At 41.0% G+C, this 27,488-nt stretch overlaps 1 protein-coding gene across 2 annotated transcripts in view; it reads right to left on the bottom strand.

The window, feature by feature from the left end:
* Positions 1-25,051, bottom strand: part of rab27b (RAB27B, member RAS oncogene family) — a 159,725-nt gene extending 134,674 nt beyond the window's left edge. For both annotated transcript variants that reach the window (XM_061980819.2, XM_061980817.2), the window contains exon 1: positions 24,782-25,051. The gene's annotated coding sequence lies outside the window, so the exon portion shown is untranslated. The remainder of the gene's footprint in view (positions 1-24,781) is intronic.
* Between the last annotated feature and the right edge of the window lie 2,437 nt (positions 25,052-27,488).

Raw genomic sequence — 27,488 nt, 5'->3', positions numbered from 1 at the left:
GGGGGCCACAGTGGCTAAATTCCACCTCACCGTGGGTCTTTGTTCTAGTATTTGGTAAAGATATAGGGCCAGTTCCAGGGGGCCTCAGGATCCGCGAGGGTCGATACGGTAAAAGCAGGTCAGATATATAAGAAGGCGCATTTGAAAACTAATAATAGAACTTTACCTACTCAGTGGCCTAGTGGTTAGAGCAGTGGTTCTTAACCTGGGTTCGATCGAACCCTAGGGGTTCGGTGAGTCGGCCTCAGGGGTTCGGCGGAGGTCAAAACACACCCGACTCATCGTGTAAATACAAACTTCTCCCTATCGGTGTATTACGGATACGGCAACATTTGACTGGATTTGCAGGTGTGTAATTTGTTGCGAGTGTGCACTGTGTTGGTTTTGTTGTTTGAACAAGGTGATGTTCATGCACGGTTCAATTTGTGCACCAGTAAAAAAAACATGGTAACACTTTAGTATGGGGAACATATTCACCATTAATTAGTTGCTTATTAACATGCAAATTAGTAACATATTGGCTCTTATTTAGTCATTATTAAAGGGGAACACTATCACAATTTCAGAATGGTTAAACCCATTAAAAATCAGTTCCCAGTGGCTTATTATATTTTTCGAAGTTTTTTTCAAGATTTTACCCATCACGCAATATCCCTAAAAAAAGCTTCAAAGTGCCTGATTTTAACCATCGTTATATACACCCGTCCATTTTCCTGTGACGTCACATAGTGAAGCCAACACAAACAAACATGGCGGAAAGAACAGCAAGCTATAGCGACATTAGCTTGGATTCAGACTCGAATTTGTGGGACGGCGTGGCGCAGTGGTAGAGTGGCCGTGCGCAACCCGAGGGTCCCTGGTTCAATCCCCACCTAGTACCAACCTCGTCATGTCCGTTGTGTCCTGAGCAAGACACTTCACCCTTGCTCCTGATGGCTGCTGGTTAGCGCCTTGCATGGCAGCTCCCGCCATCAGTGTGTGAATGTGTGTGTGAATGGGTAAATGTGGAAGTAGTGTCAAAGCGCTTTGAGTACCTTGAAGGTAGAAAAGCGCTATACAAGTACAACCCATTTATTATTTATTTATTATTTATTTCAGCGGCTTAAGCGATTCAACAGATTACGAATGTATTGAAACGTATGGTTGTAGTGTGGAGGCAGGTAGCGAAAACTAAATTGAAGAAGAAACTGAAGCTATTGAGCCATATCGGTTTGAACCGTATGCAAGCGAAACCGACGAAAACGACACGACAGCCAGCGACACGGGAGAAAGCGAGGACGAATTCGGCGATCGCCTTCTAACCAACGATTGGTATGTGTTTGTTTGGCATTAAAGGAAACTAACAACTATGAACTAGGTTTACAGCATATGAAATACATTTGGCAACAACATGCACTTTGAGAGTAATATATTCTGTAGACATACCCTCATCCGCACTATTTTCCTGAATGCTGATCTGTCCAGTTTTGGAGTTGATGACAGCAGGCCAGGGAAGCTAGGGTCGATATTCTTCTCTTGATCATCTTGGGACGGTGTGAGCCAAGACATCCAGGGGGTTTAGCTCGCTCGTCTGCGGGAACAAACTGCCGCCATTGCTTGCCGTGCTACCGAGGTCCTTTGTCCCTGAATTGCTCACACACTCCGGCAGATTCAATGGGGGTCTGGCGGCAGATTTCTTTGACTTTATCGTTGGAAATGCATCTGCTTTGAGTGTCGCAGGATATCCATACATTCTTGCCATCTCTGTCGTAGCATAGCTTTCGTCGGTAAAGTGTGCGGAACAAACGTCCAATTTCTTGCCACTTTCGCATCTTTGGGCCACTGGTGCAACTTGAATCCGTCCCTGTTCGTGTTGTTACACCCTCCGACAACACACCGATGAGGCATGATGTCTCCAAGGTACGGAAAACAGTCGAAAAAACGGAAAATAACAGAGCTGATTTGACTCTGTGTTTGAGAAAATGGCGGATTGCTTCCCAATGTGACGTCACGTTGTGACGTCATCGCTCCGAGAGCGAATATAAGAAAGGCGTTTAATTCGCCAAAATTCACCCATTTAGAGTTCGGAAATCGGTTAAAAAAATATATGGTCTTTTTTCTGCAACATCAAGGTATATATTGACGCTTACATAGGTCTGGTGATAATGTTCCCCTTTAAGTACTTATTAATGCCTTATTCGGCATGGCCTTATTATAACCCTAACCCTCTAACCCTGACCCTAACCCTAACCAAATAACTCTAAATTAAGTCTTTGTTATTTAGAATATGTTCCCCATACAAAAATGTTACCAAAAACATATAACTTTGTCTTGAATTTGAAAAAAAAAAAACATTTTATTTTTCACTAAAGAAGGGTTCGGTGAATGCGCATATGAAACTGGTGGGGTTTGGTACCTCCAACAAGGTTAAGAACCACTGGGTTAGAGTGTCCACCCTGAGATCGGTAGGTTGTGAGTTCAAACCCCGACCGAGTCATACCAAAGACTATAAAAATGGGACCCATTACCTCCCTGCTTGGCACTTAGCATCAAGGGTTGGAATTGGGGGTTAAATCACCAAAAATGATTCCCGGGCACTGCCACCGCTGCTGCTCACTGCTCCCTTCACCTCCCAGGGGGTGATCAAGGGTGATGGGTCAAATGCAGAAGTTAATTTCGCCACACCTAGTGTGTGTGTGACAATCATTGGTACTTTAACTTTAAAATCGATACTTGTGTAAATTACATACTTGCCAACCTTGAGACCTCCGATTTCGGGAGGTGGGGGCGTGGTCAGGGGTGGAACAGGGGCGTGGTTGAGGGCGGGGGCGTGGTTAAGAGGGGAGGAGTATACTGACAGCTAGAATTCACCAAGTCAAGTATTTCATACATATATCTACATCCTGAAAATATGCAAACAAAACTGTGTTTAGATAATTGATACTTCAAACTTGCATAAATAAATTTTAAGGAATATAACATAACTTGGCTTCTGAGAGCTTCAAAATGTAATGAATAAAATGCTAAAGTTGTTGATAAACAAGCAATTATTTTAATAATTAAATATGGTCATTTTAAATGAATTATTATGATCATTTAAAATTAATTATTTCAAATATGTTTATTTTAATGTATAATTCTATGGCTGGATGTAATAAGGAGTCAGAAAAAATACAAATAAAAATACAATTAATTTTGATGTTTTTAGCAAAATATAGTAAAAAAAAAAATTTTTTTTTTTTTTTTTAAATTAATAAATATATTTATTTTTAGGTAAGATAAACATAATAATACAATTTATCTCTAGTCTGGATGATTTAGTTCTTGTCACCCTGTTGTCCGCCCGTCATAAAGAAAAGGCTGCCCTCACTCAGGTCCGCATGGAGCTGGAGGGGGCGTGGCCTCCAGCTCCGGCTGAAAATCGGGAGATTTTCGGGAGAATATTTGTCCCGGGAGGTTTTCGGGAGAGGCGCTGAATTTCGGGAGTCTCCCGGAAAATTCGGGAAGGTTGGCAAGTATGGTAAATTAGGGCTGTCAAAACGATTAAAATATTTAATCGTGATTGATCGCATTTTTTCCACAGATAGTGTCACGAGCCTTCATTATAAATATGTGAATGTGAATTTGAGTGTAAATAGGCAAAAGTGTGTGCATCCCGACTTCAGAAAGCCACTCAGGGTTCAACATTACACACCACGGCACTTCCACAGGACAGAAGAGAGTCAAACCAACAATTTTCCAAACGCTCGCCCCCCCTGTGCTATGCCAACCCGACGTAACAATTAACGAGGAAACTACCTCATAAAACGACTGAGATAGTTAATCAGCCCTGTTACTTTACTTTCCCACTCCTTCAGGGGAAGATAAAAGTGGCAACTGAGGGGAAGAAAATGTACTTCCAAGCAGCAACACCATTTCCAATATTGATCTGGTTGTATCTTCCACAATAATCCCAGATTTCATGTTCTCTCTGTCAATCTGTTCATTTATCACGAACACTCGACCCATATTTGATTGTTTTAGAGCTCAAAAGTACTTCTAGTGATCTTCTCAGTTACAATAGAAAAAAGCAATGAGAAAGAAACAAACTTCTCAGTAATAATTGCCATATCTCCTGTATTGTTGGCCTGTGGTACACAAATGCTTCCTATATTGGTTTGTTTATGAAGTGTCAGCTGTACATCCTTAGGCCCTGCTGCAATGGAAATACACGACTGAGCGAAATCGTTCAGCCTCAAAAGCAGATGGCACACCACATAAGCAAAACCATAACATCCAAACAACACTAAATACACTCTGTGTGTATGCTCTGCACTTCCAACACACAAGAGCTTAAAACCAGAAGAACTTAAAGGGGAATTGCACTTTTTTGGATTTTTTCCTATCGTTCACAATCATTATGAAAGACATGACAATGGATGGATTTTTTGTAATGCATTCTAAATATTAAATCAAATCGATCAAAAGTTAGCTTACAATGGAGTCAATGGGAGCCACTCTATTCTGCCTATAAAGCCCTTAAAAAAACATCCAATTAATTAAGGTTTTATATACATGATGTAAGTATATATGTAATATAGTAAAAGGCACACACTGCAGACTTAATGACAGCCAACAAACTTAATAAAACATCACTTACTGTTACGGGTGTAACGGTACACAAAAATTTCGGTTCGGTACATACCTCAGTTTGGTTCATTTTTGGTACAGTAAGAAAACAACAAAATTTCAATTTTTTGGTTATTTATTTACCAAATTTGTAAACAATGGCTTTATCCTTTTAAAATTGGGAACACTATAATAATTCTGCCCATGTTAATCAACATTAAACTGCCTCAAGTTGTTGCTCAGATTAAATAAAATGACAAAACTTTTCTTCTCCATATATAAAAAGTGCAACATTAAACAGTTTCAAGTCAACTCATCATGCTTAATTTATTACAGCATTTGGGAAGCCTGTAGTTGATTTATTATGTAAATGTTATATTTTTATCAACATGTGATAGCAGGGACCCTGCTATTCAAAACTAGGCTGCTGCATTACTAATGATTAATGTAACTATAGCTGAAAAAATGGTACAATAGCAATAGGAGAGACTATTCATCCCTGAACACCATGGAGTTCATGTAGGCTTAATGATGCAGTTACATTATTATATCAACTATCAGAGACAGAAACTCTTCATTTAACATAATGTCCTTTTTTGCTGTTTCAACACAGCTCAATCAACACAGAAAAAGGTAAAGTGAAATAACAGACAGACAGGGCTTTGCTGTCCGTAACACACACACACACACACACACACACACACACACACACACACACACACACACACACACACACACACACACACACACACACACACACACACACACACACACACACACACACACACACACACACACACACACACACACACACACACACACACACACACACACACACACACACACACACAGCAAAATGAGCTAGCGTTACACTAAAAGCGAATAATTCTTCACCTTAAGCCAGGACTGCGAGCGAGCTGAGCTGCCTTTTATATTTCTAGAAGGTCAACGGGCTCATAGTGATGTTACTAGTAGTTGACTGGGAGGTGTTTATTATAATTTGGGGAGAGTCCGCTGCCTGATGCTTACCTGCTAAACGCTACGCACGGACTACATGCGCTCTGAATACGCACTGCTGATTGGCTGTTACCGCTCTGTTTGTAACCAATCAGATGGTTGTGTGGGTGGGACAATGCTGGGTGCTGTGTAGAGAACTGACAGAAACAGAGGCAGAAGGAAGCGGAGGCGGCTACTTAATATGTTCGTGTGGAAACTCGTTCGGTACACCTCCGAACCGAACCGAAACCCCCGTACCGAAATGGTTCAATACAAATACACGTACCGTTACACCCCTACTTACTGTATAAGGTCTGCTCTCATTAGTATGCAGACTTCGAGGCTGTTCATATATTCCCATTTAGATGAAGAATGACTCATAATCCTCACAAAGAAAAGGGGGCTGGAGCCAAGCATCTTTTAGTGTCTAATGTGCATCTAATTTGTCCGTCAAAGTGAACCAACTTTTCGGAACACGTCCTCGGCCTTCTTCTATCCAGGTGAGAGGCATGATTTATGATCTAGAATAAACTTCCAAGGAGCAGGGAAACAGCTGACCAGTCGATGATACAAACATTACGCACAAGCTTGTGATCACAGCGCTGCTATAAATAGTTGGTCTGCGTTAGAGCTTATAATAACAATATCACTAATACTTGGTTAAAGGCCTACTGAAATGCGATTTTCTTATTCAAACGGGGATAGCAGGTCCATTCTATGTGTCATACTTGATCATTTCGCGATATTGCCATATTTTTGCTGAAAGGATTTAGTAGAGAACATCGACGATAAAGTTCGCAACTTTTGGTCGCTGATAAAAAAGCCTTGCCTGTACCGGAAGTAGCAGACGATATGCGCGTGATGTCACAGGTTGTGGAGCTCCTCACATACGCACATTGTTTACAATCATGGCCACCAGCAGCGAGAGCGATTCGGACCGAGAAAGCGACGATTTCCCCATTAATTTGAGCGAGGATGAAAGATTTGTGGATGAGGAAAGTGAGAGTGAAGGACAAGAGGGCAGTGGGAGCGATTCAGATGCTGTGAGAGGCGGGTGGGACCTGATATTCAGCTGGGAATGACTAAAACAGTAAATAAACACAAGACATATATATACTCTATTAGCCACAACACAACCAGGCTTATATTTAATATGCCACAAATTAATCCCGCATAACAAACACCTCCCCCCTCCCGTCCATATAACCCACCAATACAACTCAAACACCTGCACAACACACTCAATCCCACAGCCCAAAGTACCGTTCACCTCCCCAAAGTTCATACAGCACATATATTTCCCCAAAGTCCCCAAAGTTACGTACGTGACATGCACATAGCGGCACGCACGTACGGGCAAGCGATCAAATGTTTGGAAGCTGCAGCTGCATGCGTACTCACGGTACCGCGTCTCCCACAGCCCAAAGTACCGTTCACCTCCCCAAAGTTCATACAGCACATATATTTCCCCAAAGTCCCCAAAGTTACGTACGTGACATGCACATAGCGGCACGCACGTACGGGCAAGCGATCAAATGTTTGGAAGCCGCAGCTGCATGCGTACTCACAGTACCGCGTCTGCGTATCCAACTCAAAGTCCTCCTGGTAAGAGTCTCTGTTGTCCCAGTTCTCCACAAGCCAATGATAAAGCTTGACTGTCATCTTTCGGGAATGTAAACAATGAAGCACCGGCTGTGTTATCCGGCACAACAGTCAGGGGGTGCATTCTACGGCGGGGGTGCGTTATCCGGCACAACACCTGCCGAAATACACCGCTTCCCACCTACAGCTTTCTTCTTTGCTGTCTCCATTGTTCATTGAACAAATTGCAAAAGATTCATCAACACAGATGTCCAGAATACTGTGGAATTTTGCGATGAAAACAGACGACTAAATAGCTGGCCACCATGCTGTCCCAAAATGTCCTCTACAATCCGTGACGTCACGCGCAGGCGTCATCATACTGAGACGTTTTCAGCAGGATATTTCGCGCGAAATATAAAATTGCACTTTAGTAAGCTAACCCGGCCGTATTGGCATGTGTTGCAATGTTAAGATTTCATCATTGATGTATAAACTATCAGACTGCATGGTCGGTAGTAGTGGGTTTCAGTAGGCCTTTAATATTCAAGTCACAAAATGTAAATGATCTATGGTTGGCACATTCTGGATGTTTTTTTTATTGTATTTTATGGGCAGAATAGAGGGCCTTACATTGCCTCCACATAAACGGGCATTTATTTTCATTTATTTACTAGTTTGAATGCATTGAAAAAAAAATCCATCCGTCATCATGTCTTTCATAATGATTGTCAACGATAGGCAAAATAAAAATAAAAAGTGCAGTTCCCCTTCAAAGATCCCTGTGATAGTTGTTTCTATTACATTATATTGTAATGTTTGTCAAACAATATCTGTTATCTAAAAGTGTATTTTTCTTTTTACAAGGCATACATGTTAAAATAGCGCTGTTTTAGAGGGCCCAGATCATATTATTGAATTTCTATCCATTTCAAAAGCTTGATTTGAAAAACGAGTATTTTGAGTTACGAGCTCCGTGACAGAACCAATTTAACTCGTAATGTCAAGGCACCACCGTGTAACTCATATCATACTTGACCTTAGGGGAGTGCAAGTGTGTCCATGAGCTCACTATTTACTGTGTTTCCTTCTATGAATTAATCAGTCGGGACCCTGCTGCTCCTGATCATTATGCTGCAGGTGGTAGCAGGCAGAGACATAGGTTACAGTAAGACAATTGTATCTGGTCTGTGTTAGTCCCTAATAAGCAACAGATAATAGGCCTCAGTGGGGTGATGTTTCTACTACGAGTACGGTTTTACTTAAAAAGTAAGAGTTGTTAAAGCTACGGGGAAATATTCCAAATGCTAGATTGGTCTTACTAGCTTTCAACAAGGGTCATACTTGCCAACCTTGAGACCTCCGATTTCGGGAGGTGGGGGAATGGGGGGTGGGGGCGTGGTTAAGATATATATATATAAGAAATACTTGAATTTCAGTGAATTCTAGCTATATATATATATATATATATATATAAAAGAAATATTTGAATTTCAGTGTTCATTTATTTACACATATACACACACATAACACTCATCTACTCATTGTTGAGTTAAGGGTTGAATTGTTCATCCTTGTTCTATTCTCTGTCACTATTTCAGAACACACACATTATACAAATATACATTATAAAATCAATAAGAAAACGGGAGCTCTAATTTGGGAGTCTGAATTAGGATCAGAAGTTCCTATATAAACATTGCGCACTCACGTCACCTTTTTGTATTGATTACTGCAGCTGTGCACTGGATTCATTCACAAATACAAACTACAACTCACAAACACTTTAGAGTTAGGCTCCACCATCAGAATGTGTACTTAAACTTATAAAGATCACATGGATATTATTGAGTGAGTTGATTCACCAAAACTAACCTGTTATACAGGAGGAAAAAGCACACAGGACGTTTCAATTGTTCACAGACTGGTCGCGCTCATCAGAATGACAAGACACTTCAGTGTGTGAATGTGTGTGTGAATGGGTAAATGTGGAAGTAGTGTCAAAGCGCTTTGAGTACCTTGAAGGTAGAAAAGCGCTATACAAGTACAACCCACTTCCGGTCTGCAGGTGATAGCATTCAATTGGGAAGAAACGCCCTACTGCCCCCTACTGACCAATGTGAATACTGATAAATCTGTAATGACAGCTCCAAAAACGAATTCAAACCACAAAATAAAATAAATAAATCAACACAAAAATGTGACACATTATGGGTGGGTCACATATGCATGTACAGTAGATGGCAGTATTGTCCTGTTTAAAAGTGTCACAACATTGCTGTTTACGGCAGACGAACTGCTTTACGGGGGATGAAAACTTGACTGCTGTTGTTGTGTGTTGTTACCGCGCTGGGAGGACGTTAATGAAACTGCCTAACAATAAACACACATAAGAAACCAAGAACTCGCCCTTGATCATTAGCTGTTTATATTGTGGGAAAGCGGACGTGAGAACAGGCTGTCAACACGACACTCAGGTCCGCATAGAGCTGGAGGGGGCGTGGCTTCCAGCTCCGCCTGAATTTCGGGAGATTTTCGGGAGAAAATTTGTCCCGGGAGGTTTTCGGGAGAGGCGCTGAATTTCGGGAGTCTCCCGGAAAATCCGGGAGGGTTGGCAAGTATGACAAGGGTTGATGTGGCTTATGAAGGTACTTTCAAAAATGTTGCCTCAAAACATGTTGGCTTGTGCACATCCTCTAAATTTGTATGAAGACGTGAAATTCGTTAAGTGTAGGATCGAAATTAGATTTTATATTTCTTGCAGCATTACAACAATTGTGTTTTCCTCAACAACATGAAGTGATTGTAATTTATGGCCAATGTTCATTAGCTCCTGTAGTTCTTTCGACCAGTTAGTCTTTTGACTTGTTCCTACATGACCGGCACTGGACATCTTCCATGTCTTGGTGTTGGGGCCCTGGCCAGGAATCGAACCTATTCAAATAATAGCAACTCTAGAACAACACTGCTTTATTCCGGTCCCCAAGGTAAATGCTAAACAATATTATTACATAGAAGTATTGGGCATGACGTTAAAGTGCATCCGGCAGTGGAGGCTCCTCTATGGGGTCTTGGGGCACTAGGAGGTTATCCCCTTTACTACTGTTACCCCAGGTGGCCCTTGGCAAAGGCCTAGTACCTGACTGCCCGCTAGCCAGGGATACGATGAAGACCTCAACGGCGGAGCAGGCGGAAGACGGTAGATTTAAGAACTACCACAACGGCTGCGATGGCGGAAGAAGGTTGAGGCAGAAAAGGGTCCCCAGTCGTCTTGGACTCCATGCCACTGGACTAGGGATGTCCCGATCCGATATTTGGATCGGATCGGCTGCCGATATTTGCCAAAAATTGCGTATCAGCAAGGCATGGGAAAATGCCGATCCAGATCCCGTTTTAAAAAAAACTCCGGTCCGTGTTTTCCAACGCACCGATTTAAATAATACATTCCACTTTTAATACATTCCACTTTTCTGCTGCTCCGTAATTTCCATTCCGCATTTTCCAGCACACCTTCAACACATCCACAGGTCTGTGAATTCTCACGCAGTTGCTTTTAGATGCTGGCATTACACGACAGGCTCTTCTCACTCTTTCCTGTGTCTCCCTCTCACAGACAGCAAGTGCACCTTCTTACACACGTCACATACTGTCACGTCATACGTCACATACGTATACGTTCTCCCCGAGCAGAGAGGTAGCAGCATGGCTAACGTTAGCTGTGATGCTCGCGCAGCCGTGCGAGCAACGCTCCCTCTAAAAGGTGCTCGCCTGTGCAATTGCGCACTGTTTAAGCGTCCTCTGCGCATAGCAAATCTATGCCACGCACAAAATGAAATAAAAAAATAAGCGCATAACAATTTTCGACACACGGACACGACAGAGAAAACAGTTTTCGTCATCATTGTTCAAATATTGTGACGTCTGTCGAGATGCTTATCTCCATTCGGTGCCACACGTCCACACCATCAAAATGCAGAGGCAAAAATTTCCACATCAACACCGTATGAAAAAATTTGTGATTTTTTTTTTAGTTGTGATTTCCTTCTCTGCATGAAAGTTTAAAAGTAGCATATATTAATGCAGTACGAAGAAGAATGTTTTAATGTAGACATGCAAGCCTTGAAAGAAAAATGTGAAAATCAAGAATTTCCTGCAAATGGGTGCATTTCTACCCTATATTTTAACTTTAGATTTATTCTCATATCAAACTCTTTTGGCTGTCTTTTTGACACTTACATCCGACGCCCCCCTCCACACCCTGGATTATAAATAATGTAAATAATTCAATGTGATTATCTTGTGTGATGACTGTATTATGATGATAGTATATATCTGATAGTATATATCTGCATCATGAATCAATTTAATTGGACCCCGACTTAAACAAGTTGAAAAACTTATTCGGGTGTTACCATTTAGTGGTCAATTGTACGGAAAATGTACTTCACTGTGCAACCTACTAATAAAAGTCTCAATCAATCAATCAAAACACATAGAATCATCATACTGCTGTGATTATATGCATCAAGTGTTCATTCAAGGCTAAGGCAAAATATCGAGATATATATTGTGTATCGCAATATGGCCTTAAAATATCGCAATATTAAAAAAAGGCCATATCGCCCAGCCCTAGTTCAATGATGCCATTTCTGTTTGTCATGTATAATTTTGTCTATTTTGTGTTTATCCTTGAATAAACAGGTCAGTTTCTTGTTACCAACCATTGTGTATTATTCAAACTCCCCTAATTCAGCTGGCTAGTTGTTATCAAGAGTACTAAAACCCTTTTCAACATGATTCTGACAACTAAGTAGGCTAAATAACTTTAAACTTTAATACATGCTCGGATAGGCCAGTATCGGTCAGTATCGGTATCGGTCAGTATCGGTATCGGATCGGAAATGCAAAAACAATATCGGTATCGGATCGGAAGTGCAAAAACCTGGATCGGGACATCCCTACACTGGACCCTGACCCGATTCCGTCAAGGATCGTGTGGTGACTGTCTGTGCACCAGCCTCCCGACGTTAAACTAAGTCACGCACAGGCATCCTCCATAAAGGGATACACCCCTACCAGGAGGATCGTCATACTCGTTCGAGTGACCGCCGATGATGATGACTGTAGTCATTTGCTATTATAAGTTTTGTCAAACAATTTTTCGTATCTAAAAGTTAGTTTTTCTTATTCAAAGGCATGCTACATGTTAAAATTGTGTGGTGTTTTTTTAAACATTCGTTAAGCAAGTCAAACAAACAGATGGCGTTAGCTACGAAAATAAAAGTTTACCTTGTTTCCACTTGTTAGTTGCTCTTAAATATACAATATGTTTTCTAGTAAAGTGCTTGCATCATTGATTTTGTACTATTCTGAAATGCCAGTGCAAACATTTCACCACAATGTTTGTATTTTTCACTTTGAAATGATCGCAAAGCCTCCCTCTAGTCTTCTTTGGGCCCTTTCCTCTTTTTCCACATTGCCTTTTTTCTTCTATCTCGGCACTCCACTGTTCCCATCGCACTTACACACACACTTACACACACACACACACACACACACACACACAGGCCATATCAGACGCAGAGCGAGCTGCATCACCAAAAGGTGCGCTGCTCTTGTGTTAGCTCTATTGGAGGAAACAAAGTCTGTGTATTTTACTCAAATGAATCATGGAAGCAACACAATTCAAATCAAAGCTTTTTTCTAATCAAATTAATCGATTGCTTGTTGAATTGCCCTACTTTAACGTATCAAGATGATATGGTTTTTGTGAGACATATATCACATATCGTATCGTACCGATAGGTACCACAAGATTACGAGCCCTAGTCAACATGCTATGTGGCTATATTTTATGTATTTGCAAATGTTATTGTAAAAACTCTTTGCTATTAGTTTTCACTCATATTTAAATTAGTCATTGTCAGAAAAGGAACCTTGGAAAAAATGTGGATGCACTAATACACTTTTAAAGTACAAACCCCAAAACCAGTGAAGTTGGCACGTTGTGCAAATGGTATATAAAAACAGAATACAATGATTTGCAAATCCTTTTCAACTTATATTCCATTGAATAGACTGCAAAGACAAGGAGCGTCCATGGTAACGTTGCTTGGATGGCAACATATTTTGCTTCAAAACCTGTATGTACCTTTCAGCATTGATGGTGCCTTCACAGATGTGTAAGTTACCCATGCCTTGGGCACCAATACACCCCCATACCATCACACATGCTGGCTTTTGAACTTTACGTCTCGAACAATCCGGATGGTTCTTTTCCTCTTTGTTCCGGAGGACACAACGTCCACAGTTTCCGAAAACAATTTGAAATGTGGACTCGTCAGACCACAGAACACTTTTCCACTTTGCATCAGTCCATCTTAGATGAGCTCAGGCCCAGCGAAGCCGGCGGCGTTTCTGGGTGTTGTTGATCAATGGCTTTCGCTTTGCATAGTAGAGTTTTAACTTACAGATGTAGCGACGAACTGTAGTTACCGACAGTGGTTTTCTGAAGTGTTCCAGAGCCCATGTGGTGATATCCTTTACACACTGATGTCGGTTTTTGATGCAGTGTTGCCTGAGGGATCAAAAGTCACGGGCATTCAATGTTGGTTTTCGGTCTTGCCGCTTACGTGCAGTGATTTCTCCAGATTCTCCGAACCGTTTGATGATATTACGGACCGTAGATGGTGAAATCCCTAAATTCCTTGCAATAGATCGTTGAGAAATGTTGTTCTTAAACTGTTGGACAATTTGCTCACGCATTTGTTCACAAAGTGGTGACCCTCGCCCCGTCCTTGTTTGTGAATGACTGAGCATTTTATGGAAGCTGCTTTTATACCCAATCAAGGCACCCACCTGTTCCCAATTAGCCTGTTCGCCTGTGGGATTTTCCAAATAAGTGTTTGATGAGCATTCCTCAACTTTCTCAGTCTTTTTTGCCACTTGTGCCAGCTTTTTCGAAACATGTTGCAGGCATCAAATTCCAAATGAGCTAATATTTGCAAAAAATAAAGTTTGAACGTTAAGTATCTTGTCTTTGCAGTCTATTCAATTGAATATAGGTTGAAAAGGATTTGCAAATCATTGCATTCTGTTTTTATTTACGATTTACACAATGCCAACTTCTCTGGTTTTGAGTTTTGTAGTTAAACCTGTGTATTGTCAGATTAAGAGTTGAAAAAATATGTTTACATTTACGTTTATTTTTGAGAGAGTTACAACAAACAAATGGCACCAATTCGGTGGAAGGCCCCATGCCATTTTCCAACAGTAGGCTAATGTGACTTGTTGATCAAATCGGATCTTAAAGCATCAGTGTCCACAATGTCAAGTGATCAGAGCAGATTTGTTGCGTCCACACATCAGCACTCTCCTCTGAACTATCCACAAGGGTTGCTGTGGTTACGACATTGGGACCACTCTGTATGCTGGCGAGGTGGAATACAAAGAAGTGTGAGCAGTTGAAATAATACAAATGCAGCATCTGGCCATACAAGCACAGCACTTCAGTTGTCAAGTCGTGGTGCTGAATGCCAACATCATGTTGTCTACGTGGTCCCCTTCTCCCTAGTGTGGACGTAATGGAAGCAGTTCTTTGTATTGAGATACATGTAAAAGATGCATGCCTGAAAATGGTTTTGGTATTTTCAAAAATTGCACAAAGAGTTGCATAATCTGTCTGTGGTTTTACCCAACCAATAGCTATTTGGAAAAAGTGTGCATTATCATCTCTCCGATAGTAGTGTGACCTCTTGTGCTAAATGAAATCTTCAATTTCCATTATGAGCCCAAAGGTGAGGAGCCAGCTTGAACTGATAGTGGGGACATGAAACAATAAAGCTGCCAGCAACTCAAGGGACACAGACTGCATTAGAAAACCAATATAGGAAGCATGCACTAATTAATCTTTGTTTACAAAGTGATTTAATAGTCAACCAAAACCTATCCGGTCTATGTATGTAGGTGTATATATATATATATATATATACACACACACACACACACACACACACACACACACACACACACACACACACACATACAGGGCTCGAATTTAACCACGGCAACCGCAGCAACTGCCGCGACCGCCCTCGTCATTTTCCGTAATTCCCTAAAAAATTGATCAACATCTGCGGCAAAAATCATGCCGTGACCGCCCTTGACTATTTACTTGTTAATGGACTAGGGATGTAACGCTAAACGGTATAATGATAATTCGGGATACAATTCCAGACGGTTAGTATTACCGTTGAATTTTTTAAAGGGGAACATTATCACCAGACCTATGTAAGCGTCAATATATACCTTGATGTTGCAGAAAAAAGACCATATATTTTTTAAACCGATTTCCGAACTCTAAATGGGTGAATTTTGGCGAATTAAACGCCTTTCTAATATTCGCTCTCGGAGCGATGACGTCACAACGTGGCGTCACATCGGGAAGCAATCCGCCATTTTCTCAAACACCGAGTCAAATCAGCTCTGTTATTTTCCGTTTTTTCGACTGTTTTCCGTACCTTGGAGACATCATGCCTCGTCGGTGTGTTGTCGGAGGGTGTAACAACACGAACAGGGACGGATTCAAGTTGCACCAGTGGCCCAAAGATGTGAAAGTGGCAAGAAATTGGACGTTTGTTCCGCACACTTTACCGACGAAAGCTATGCTACGACAGAGATGGCAAGAATGTGTGGATATCCTGCGACACTCAAAGCAGATGCATTTCCAACAATAAAGTCAAAGAAATCTGCCGCCAGACCCCCATTGAATCTGCCGGAGTGTGTGAGCAATTCAGGGACAAAGGTCCTCGGTAGCACGGCAAGCAATGGTGGCAGTTGGTTCCCGCAGACGAGCGAGCTAAACCCCCTATCGACCATAGCTTCCCTGGCCTGCTGACATCAACTCCAAAACTGGACAGATCAGCTTTCAGGAAAAGAGCGCGGATGAGGGTATGTCTACAGAATATATTAATTGATGAAAATTGGGCTGTCTGCACTCTCAAAGTGCATGTTGTTGCCAAATGTATTTCATATGCTGTAAACCTAGTTCATAGTTGTTAGTTTCCTTTAATGCCAAACAAACACATACCAATCGTTGGTTAGAAGGCGATCGCCGAATTCGTCCTCGCTTTCTCCCGTGTCGCTGGCTGTCGTGTCGTTTTCGTCGGTTTCGCTTGCATACGGTTCCAACCAATATGGCTCAATAGCTTCAGTTTCTTCTTCAATTTCGTTTTCGCTACCTGCCTCCACACTACAACCATCCGTTTCAATACATGCGTAATCTGTTGAATCGCTTAAGCCGCTGAAATCCGAGTCTGAATCCGAGCTAATGTCGCTATAGCTTGCTGTTCTATCCGCCATGTTTGTTTGTGTTGGCTTCACTATGTGACGTCACAGGAAAATGGACGGGTGTTTATAACGATGGTTAAAATCAGGCACTTTGAAGCTTTTTTTAAAGCTATTGCGTGATGGGTAAAATTTTGAAAAAAACTTCGAAAAATATAATGAGCCACTGGGAACTGATTTTTAATGGTTTTAACCATTCTGAAATTGTGATAATGTTCCCCTTTAATTACCGAAAACCCGTCATTTATTAATGCATTTTAGGCAACACAAAGTCAGGCTAAAAATTCTGTCGCCAAAGAAAGACTTTGCTCACGCCCCTCGCCATGGCCCCAACGCCACAGGTATGTTGGCAATCTGGTGGAAACCTTGTCATGGACTTCATCTTCTGTCTTATTAATACCACATCCCCACATTGGTGAGACTGTGACACATGCGATATCAAAAGACAAGACGCGATACATACCAGACTCGGTGTGACTCGGAGCACCATTGTTGCTATCAAGACTGATATCAGCTATCAGAAGTCTGGGCCATTTTAAGTGGAGGTGAACTCAATCAATAACACAGTTTTGGCTTGAGCGATGTGGAATGACAACGCAGACACGCAATGCTAACACAGAATGCTAACATCACACCTAATGATTGTAGCTGTGACCAAGTTTTTACAGAACTACAAACCCTGTTTCCATATGAGTTGGGAAATTGTGTTAGATGTAAATATAAACGGAATACAATGATTTGCAAATCATTTTCAACCCATATACAGTTGAATATGCTACAAAGACAACATATTTGATGTTCAAACTGATAAACGTTTTTTTTTGTTGCAAATAATCATTAACTTTAGAATTTGATGTCAGCAACACGTGACAAAGAAGTTGGGAAAGGTGGCAATAAATACTGATAAAGTTGAGGAATGCTCATCAAACACTTATTTGGAACATCCCACAGGTGAAAAGGCAAATTGGGAACAGGTGGGTGTCACGATTGGGTATAAAAGTAGATTCCATGAAATGCTCAGTCATTCACAAACAAGGACGGGGTGAGGGTCACCACTTTGTCAACAAATGCGTCAGCAAATTGTTGAACAGTTTAAGAAAAACCTTTCTTAACCAGCTATTGAAAGGAATTTAGGGATTTCACCATCTACGGTCCGTAATATCATCAAAAGGTTCAGAGAATCTGGAGAAATCACTGCACGTAAGCAGCTAAGCTCGTGACCTTCAATCCCTCAGGCTGTACTGCATCAACAAGCGACATCAGTGTGTAAAGGATATCACCACATGGGCTCAGGAACACTTCAGAAACCCACTGTCAGTAACAACAGTTGGTCGCTACATCTGTAAGTGCAAGCTAAAACTCTCCTACGCAAGGCGAAAACCGTTTATCAACAACACCCAGAAACGCCGTCGGCTTCGCTGGGCCTGAGCTCATCTAAGATGGACTGATACAAAGTGGAAAAGTGTTCTGTGGTCTGACGAGTCCACATTTCAAATTATTTTTGGAAACTGTGGACGTCGTGTCCTCCGGACCAAAGAGGAAAAGAACCATCCGGATTGTTATAGGCGCAAAGTTGAAAAGCCAGCATCAGTGATGGTATTGGGGTGTATTAGTGCCCAAGACATGGGTAACTTACACATCTGTGAAGGCGCCATTAATGCTGAAAGGTACATACAGGTTTTGGAGCAACATATGTTGCCATCCAAGCAACGTTACCATGGACGCCCCTGCTTATTTCAGCAAGACAATGCCAAGCCACGTGTTACATCAACGTGGCTTCATAGTAAAAGAGAGCGGGTACTAGACTGGCCTGCCTGTAGTCCAAACCTGTCTCCCATTGAAAATGTGTGGCGCATTATGAAGCCTAAAATGAAGACCCACGGACTGTTGAACAACCTAAGCTGTACATCAAGCAAGAATGGGAAAGAATTCCACCTGAGAAGCTTACAAAATGTGTCTCCTCAGTTCCCAAACGTTTACTGAGTGTTGTTAAAAGGAAAGGCCATGTAACACAGTGGTGAACATGCCCTTTCCCAACTACTTTGGCAAGTGTTGCAGCCACGAAATTCTAAGTTAATTATGATTTGCAAAAAAAAAAAAAAAGTTTATGAGTTTGAACATCAAACATCTTGTCTTTGTAGTGCATTCAACTGAATATGGGTTGAAAATGATTTGCAAATCATTGTATTCTGTTTATATTTACATCTAACACAATTTCCCAACTCATATGGAAACGGGGTTTGTACTTAGGCCCTTGGTATAAGCACATGGACACCCAGATCTAACTTAAAGGAATTATTCAGGATCTGATCAAGTATTTCCATGTCGTGACTGTGTTTTAGTAGCCGGGCGACAACGATAGCAATGTCACTCCGGTAATTTACAGTAGAACAAACTCAAGGCTACAATATTGAGTGAAACGAGTGTAAAGGTGACTATATGGGTATTATTTTTGTATGTTTAAGGTGCTCACAGACTCCAGCGTACTGTGGGCGGAACAGACTTCACACGGAATGTCCGCAGTCATCAGAGCTTCCGTAGTCGTGGCCGCTTTTGCATTGTAGTTTCCTGGGAATTTTCAATGAAACACATCGTTTCTTACAATGCCTGCACTTTGTTTACATTTCTCTGTCATGGCACACTACACTGGAATGAAGCTGCTCAACCTGTTCATTTTATGAAGCAGTGTACAAATATTAAATGCCACAGGACACAAAGAGTATTCTCGGCAAGTAGTGCTCACTCGCCTGGTCCGAGCAAAATGTTGCAGCCAGTCTGAAGAAACACATTAACTGTGTCGGAAATTGTCTCATCATCATCGGGCGACCCTGGGGGCTGGGGCGCACTCGATTGCACGTCGCCACACTTTGTGGTTCGCCATGGCAACAGGGAAGTCCTGTTTCTCGAGCCCTGCATCCCTTAATGGTACATCTGGAAAGGTGAAGCCTCTGTAGCGGACTGGGCCGCCGGGTTTCCACAGCAGTAGTGGCTGAATGATTTCCCCAGTAGCACGATAGCAGTGCCCAGCCAACAAGAGCCTCCGCTTAGCAACTTTCTGAGATAGTGGCATAATATCTCCGTATATAAGCTCTAAGGTACCATGCTCGGACCAGTGGATGTTTTGGACCTTTCTGAGCAAGTTAGTGTAAGCTCCGTGAGAGTCCACGTTTCTGCAGCATAGAGGTGGATAGGCTCTATCAGCGTTCTAAAGATGTACATTTTCATTTCATTACCGATGGGCAAGTGCCATAACTTATGCAGCGTATAGCAGGCTGTCCATGCTGAGGCTTTGTGGGACTTCATATTTTTTGCGGCATCTATTATGTAAGACCCAAGATACTTGAAGTTGGTTACTTGGTTTATGCTGTTCCCAAAAGATGACAAAGGGCAGCAATTTGGAATGAATGAGATTAGGGATGTCCCGATCCAGGTTTTTGCACTTCCGATCCGATACCGATGTTGTTTTTGCACTTCCGATCCGATACCGATACTGACCGATACTGGCCTATCCAAGCATGTATTAAAGTGTAAAGTTATTTAGCCTACTTAGTTGTCAGAATCATGTTGAAAAGGGTTTTAGTACTCTTGATAACAACTAGCCAGCTGAATTAGGGGAGTTTGAATAATACACAATGGTTGGTAACAAGAAACTGACCTGTTTATTCAAGGATAAACACAAAATAGACAAAATTATACATGACAAAAAGAAATGGCATCATTGAACTAGGGCTGGGCGATTTGGCCTTTTTTTAATATTGCGATATTTTAAGGCCATATTGCGATACACAATATATATCTCGATATTTTGCCTTAGCCTTGAATGAACACTTGATGCATATAATCACAGCAGTATGATGATTCTATGTGTTTTGATTGATTGATTGAGACTTTTATTAGTAGGTTGCACAGTGAAGTACATATTCCGTACAATTGACCACTAAATGGTAACACCCGAATAAGTTTTTCAACTTGTTTAAGTCGGGGTCCACTTAAATTGATTCATGATACAGATATATACTATCAGATATATACTATCATCATAATACAGTCATCACACAAGATAATCACATTGAATTATTTACATTATTTATAATCCAGGATGTGGAGGGGGGCACCTGATGTAAGTGTCAAAAAGACAGCCAAAAGAGTTTGATATGAGAATAAATCTAAAGTTAAAATATAGGGTAGAAATGCACCCATTTGCAGGAAATGTAGTCTTGATTTTCAAAATGTTCTTTCAAGGCTTGCATGTCTACATTAAAACATTCTTCTTCGTACTGCATTAATATATGCTACTTTTAAACATTCATGCAGAGAAGGAAATCACAACTAAAAAAAATCACTAATTTTTTCATACGGTGTTGATGTGGAAATTTTTGCCTCTGCATTTTGATGGTGTGGGCGTGTGGCACCGAATGGAGATAAGCGTCTCGACAGACGTCACAATATTTGAACAATGATGACGAAAACTGTTGTCTCTGTCGTGTCCGTGTGTCGAAAATTGTTATGCGCTTATTTTTTTAATTTGATTTTGTGCGTGGCATAGATTTGCCGTGCGCAGAGGACGCTTGAGCAGGCGCGCACCTTAGCGGCTGCGCTAGCATCACAGCTAACGTTAGCCATGCCGCTACCTCGCTCTCTGCTGGGAGAGGACGTATACGTATGTGACGTATGACGTGACAGTATGTGACGTGTGTAAGAAGGTGCGCTCGCTGTCTGTGAGAGGGAGACACAGGAAAGAGTGAGAAGAGCCTGTCGTGTAATGCCAGCAGCTAAAAGCAACTGCGTGAGAATTGTGGATGTGTTGAAGGTGTGCTGGAAAATGCGGAACGGAAATTACGGAGCAGCAGAAAAGTGGAATGTATTATTTAAATAGGTGCGTTGGAAAACACGGACCAGAGTTTTTTTTTAAACTGGATCTGGATCGGCATTTTCCCATGCCTTGCCGATACGCAATTTTTGGCAAATATCGGCAGCCGATCCGATCCAAATATCGGATCGGGACATCCCTAAATGAGATTAATTCAGTCTTGCTTTCATTGCAATGGAGTGCTATTGGGCAAGCAACATTTTCCAGCGAGTGGAGAAGGGATTCAGCATTTAAGAAAAGATGGGAGACCAGAGCGATGTCATCCGCAAAATCAAGGTCAGTAAGGTATGTGGCAGGTTACCCTCTGCTGCGTCTCGGGTGGAGCTGTAGGCCTTCGTGGTTAATTGTGTCCAGAGAGAGGCGTAGAAATAGTCCAATATATTGATATAAATCAGGCCTGGGCAATTATTTTGACACGAGGGGCCCAAATTTAGAGGAAAAAAATGTGTCTGGGGGCCGGTATATCTGATTTTTAGGAACACTAATACAAAACCTCACAATAATGTCTGATTGAATGCTAAAAACGTTATGACAGACCGCCTTAAAAAACAAATGGAATTTTACATTTTCTTACTGAATGAGACACCCACAATGTACATGAAAATAAAGAATGTGGGATTTACAATATTAACTATGAACGATAAAACACTGAATATTGACAACATATGAACGTCACACCCCCTGTTGATCGACATATTTTACAATCAAGCGAAACGCAACAAAAATGCAACAAACAGCAAAATATGAACGCGAAGGGTAAAAAAAAAAACACACCTACAATCTGATACATCTGATATATCACTAAGCTTTAGAACTTTGTTGTAAATATATCCTTCCGCGTCTGTCCCTGACACCCGCATTTCAGGCTGACACCCTGTGGAAACGCTCCCCACCCACACTGCTTGGTGCCTCGCCTGAGCTGCTGTGACTTAGATTACCATAGTAACTAGTATATCATGCAAAAGTGCAGATTCCAACCATTGAAATACTTTGTATAGTTTAAGACTGCACATCACTGCACATCATAATGGCAGCTACAGTTTTGATCTTAAAGAGTTAAAAAATATTGTTGGGAATGTCCGGCGGGCGAGATTAAAAAGCTGTAAAAAAGCATGTTGTTTGAATGTTGTATTTGTGTTGTAGAATATTGGTTGGTAAATGATCAAAAATTCAATCATCAACTCAACTTCAGAACCCAACATTGAATAAACGTTGTCAAAAAGCATGTTTTTGAACGTTGTATTTGTGTTGTAGAATATTGGTTGGTAAATGACCAAGAATTCAATGATCAACTCAACGTCAGAGCCCAACATTGAATAAACGTTGTCAAAAAGCATGTTGTTTGAACGTTGTATCTGTGTCGTAGAATATTGGTTGGTAAATGATCAAAAATTCAATGATCAACTCAAAGTCAGAACTCAACATTGATTAAAGGTTGTCAAAAAGCATGTTGTTTGAACATTGTATTTGTGTTGTGGAATATTGGTTGGTAAATGACCAAAAAATTCAATGATCAACTAAACGTCAGAACCCAACATTGAATAAACGTTGTCAAAAAGCATGTTGTTTGAACGTTGTAGTTGTGTTGTAGAATATTGGTTGGTAAATGATCAAAAATTCAATCATCAACTCAACTTCAGAACCCAACATTGAATAAACGTTGTCAAAAAGCATGTTTTTGAACGTTGTATTTGTGTTGTAGAATATTGGTTGGTAAATGACCAAGAATTCAATGATCAACTCAACGTCAGAGCCCAACATTGAATAAACGTTGTCAAAAAGCATGTTGTTTGAACGTTGTATCTGTGTCGTAGAATATTGGTTGGTAAATTATCAAAAATTCAATGATCAACTCAAAGTCAGAACTCAACATTGATTAAAGGTTGTCAAAAAGCATGTTGTTTGAACGTTGTATTTGTGTTGTGGAATATTGGTTGATAAATGACCAAAAATTAAATGATCAACTAAACGTCAGAACCCAACATTGAATAAACGTTGTCAAAAAGCATGTTGTTTGAACGTTGTACTTGTGTTGTAGAATATTGGTTGGTAAATGATCAAAAATTCAATGATCAACTCAACGTCAGAACCCAACATTGAATAAACTTTGTCAAAAAGCATGTTGTTTGAACGTTGTATTTGTGTTGTAAAATATTGGTTGGTAAATGACCAAAAAATTCAATGATCAACTAAACGTCAGAACCCAACATTGAATAAACGTTGTCAAAAAGCATGTTGTTTGAACGTTGTATTTGTGTTGTAGAATATTGGTTGGTAAATGACCAAAAATTCAATGATCAACTCAATGTTGTATCGTATCGTGAGCTACACTTTAAGATTTCCCAGCCTTACTTGCAAATGGACCAGATTTTTGCTTGTTTGATCTGCACCAGATTATGCGTGCACATTCACACCTCCTCAAAAAAAAACATTCACAACCTTGCACTGGTTGCACTCATATTACAAACCAACGTGTATGCAAGAAAAAAGTCATGCAGACCCACACAATTGTAAACACATATGGCTGACAGCTGTTTAGTGACGGTTGATGTAGTGCATTCCCAATTGGATGGACAATACATAATAGAAACATCATTAATGATCAGACAAATTCCCATCTATAATTAGCTAAAAAGACACAAAAGTGACACAGAGCTAAAAAATCTTTCCTAGAATCTGAAATAAAACCGCAATGTTGAATTATCACACATTATGCAGCATAAATAAGATGAATCAGTCCCGAATTAATTTGAAGCGTAATGGAAATGATTGACAACACTAACCTTTGTAGAAATGTGTGGCTTGATAAGTGTATGCATTACACATTCATCAGTTATCTGGTGTGTGTGCGTGTGTGTGTGTGTGTGTGTGTGTGTGTGTGTGTGTGTGCGTGTTTAGATCAGTGCCTACATAATGCTATGCTGCAGCAAATTCCCAACCAAATCTTCAAACTTCCAGAATCAGAATGACGTTTTTTTTTTTTTCTCACGCACCTTTTCAAGCAAGATGCTCGTAAATCTGACTTAACAAGCCATTTCATTGTTCGAATCCCAACTGTTGCTCCAATATTGGCCTCTTTTTATGTAACTACGGCTGGGGAAAAAAACTAACTAAAAAGAAACAAGCTTTCTTGATTGGATGAAAAAGACGTCTCCCGGGTGCTCAACATGACACAAATGTCAACACAAACATTTTAGCGTCATAGCGTGTGCGGCTACTCAGACGCTGGCTGAGATGCTGCAGCGCCACTCTTCTTCACAGCTGATCCCCCAACAGCCCTCCGCCTGCCGGGTTATGACTCATAGCCCGCCCGCCTGCCGTACACCGATGCTGGGAGCGACAAGTCAACCGGAAACGCTCCAATAAATGAATAAAACAAACTGCATCGTCTTCCTTTCTTACCTTTTCTTTTTTGACGCTAGAAAAGAGCAAAGTCAGATGTTCCCCGCAGGTGGATGCTGCTCTCTGGCCGCTTCGTCTCCTCTTCCTGCTCCCGCCAGGCGTCGCATCGCTCTCGCGGTCCTAATGGAGAGGGAATTCCGCGGCCAAAGTGAGCAGAAGTCGGCGTTAAAGTGTCCAGCGAGGGGGCCACACTAACAAGTGCAGCTGGGCTGGTTATTCAGGAAGCTCCGCGCTTCCTGGGCTGGATGTTTGACGTTGCTGACGCGTTCAGGGACACCTCGGAAACTTGCCAATCTGACTCGCCGTGTTTTTGTTTTGCGGGAGGGGAAAAAAAGGAAAAAGTAGTCAGTTCTTGTCACATCTCTATCGCATCCAACGTTCATGTAGTCTTCAACACCAGGAAGTGCTTTATTATTTCCAGCCTTTCGCAGGCCGCGTAATGACATGGCGGGCGGCATAAAATATGTGGCGGACTACATAAAATTACGTGACGGACCGAATAAAATGACGTAAGGTCGTAAGGACCACATGAAGTGACGTGACGGAACACTTATAATGACGTGGCAGACTATATAAAATGATGTGGCGGACTATATAAAATGATGTGGCAGACTACATAAAAATGATGTGGCAGACATATATAAAATGATATGGCAGACTATATAAAATGATGTGGCAGACTATATAAAATGATGTGGCAGACTACATAAAATGTCGTGACGCACCACATAAAATGATATGGCAGACAATATAAAATGATGTGGCAGACTATATAAAATGATGTGGCAGACTATATAAAATGAAGTGGCAGACTACATAAAATGATGTGACGGACTACATAAAATAATGTGGCGGACCACATAAAATAATGTGGCAGACTATATAAAATGATGTGGCTTACCACATAAAATGACGTAGTGGACCACATAAAATGATGTGGCAGACTATATAAAATGAGGTGGCTGACTACATAAAATAATGTGGCGGACTACATAAAATAATGTGGCGGACCACATAAAATGATGTGGCGGACCACATAAAATGATGTGGCAGACTACATAAAATGATGTGGCAGACTATATGAAACGATGTGGCAGACTAGATAAAATGATGTGGCAGACTACACAAAATAATGTGGCGGACCACATAAAATGATGTGGCAGACAATATAAAATGATGTGGCTTACCACATAAAATGACGTAGTGGACCACATAAGATAATGTGGCAGACTATATAAAATGAGGTGGCTGACTATATAAAATGATGTGGCAGACTATATAAAATGATGTGGCAGACAATGTAAAATGACGTGGCAGACTACATAAAATGACGTGACGGACTACATAAAATAATGTGGCGAACCACATAAAATGATGTGGCGGACTATGTAAAATGATGTGGCGGACTATGTAAAAGGATGTGGCAGACTACATAAAATGGCGTGACAGACTACATAAAATAAGGTGGCGGACTGTATAAAATGACGTGGCGGACTGTATAAAATGATGTGGCAGACTATATAAAATGATGTGGCAGACTACATAAAATGATGTGACGGACTACATAAAATGAGGTGGCTGACTATATAAAATGATGTGGCAGACTATATGAAACGATGTGGCAGACTATATAAAATGATGTGGCAGACTACATAAAATGACGTAGTGGACCACATAAAATGATGTGGCAGACTATATAAAATGAGGTGGCTGACTATATAAAATGATGTGGCAGACTATATGAAACGATGTGGCAGACTATATAAAATGATGTGGCAGACTACATAAAATGACGTGGCGGACTACATAAAATAATGTGGCGGACCACATAAAATGATGTGGCGGACCACATAAAATGATGTGGCGGACCACATAAAATGATGTGGCAGACTACATAAAATGATGTGTCAGACTATATGAAACGATGTGGCAGACTAGATAAAATGATGTGGCAGACTACATAAAATGACGTAGTGGATCACATAAAATGATGTGGCAGACTATATAAAATGAGGTGGCTGACTATATAAAATGATGTGGCAGACTATATGAAACGATGTGGCAGACTATATAAAATGATGTGGCAGACTACATAAAATGACGTGGCGGACTACATAAAATAATGTGGCGGACCACATAAAATGATGTGGCGGACCACATAAAATGATGTGGCGGACCACATAAAATGATGTGGCGGACCACATAAAATGATGTGGCAGACTACATAAAATGATGTGTCAGACTATATGAAACGATGTGGCGGACCACATAAAATGATGTGGCAGACAATATAAAATGATGTGGCTTACCACATAAAATGACGTAGTGGACCACATAAGATAATGTGGCAGACTATATAAAATGAGGTGGCTGACTACATAAAATGATGTGGCAGACTATATAAAATGATGTGGCAGACAATGTAAAATGATGTGGCAGACTACATAAAATGACGTGACGGACTACATAAAATAATGTGGCGAACCACATAAAATGATGTGGCGGACTACGTAAAATGATGTGGCGGACTACGTAAAAGGACGTGGCAGACTACATAAAATGACGTGACAGACTACATAAAATAAGGTGGCGGACTGTATAAAATGACGTGGCGGACTGTATAAAATGATGTGGCAGACTATATAAAATGAAGTGGCAGACTACATAAAATGATGTGACGGACTACATAAAATAATGTGGCGGACCA

This window comes from Nerophis lumbriciformis, linkage group LG20 (assembly GCF_033978685.3).
Source record: "Nerophis lumbriciformis linkage group LG20, RoL_Nlum_v2.1, whole genome shotgun sequence".
NCBI classification, from domain to species: Eukaryota; Metazoa; Chordata; class Actinopteri; order Syngnathiformes; family Syngnathidae; genus Nerophis; species Nerophis lumbriciformis.
The sequence above is the reverse complement of the archived record's forward strand: the minus strand, read 5'-3'. Positions and strand labels throughout refer to the sequence as shown.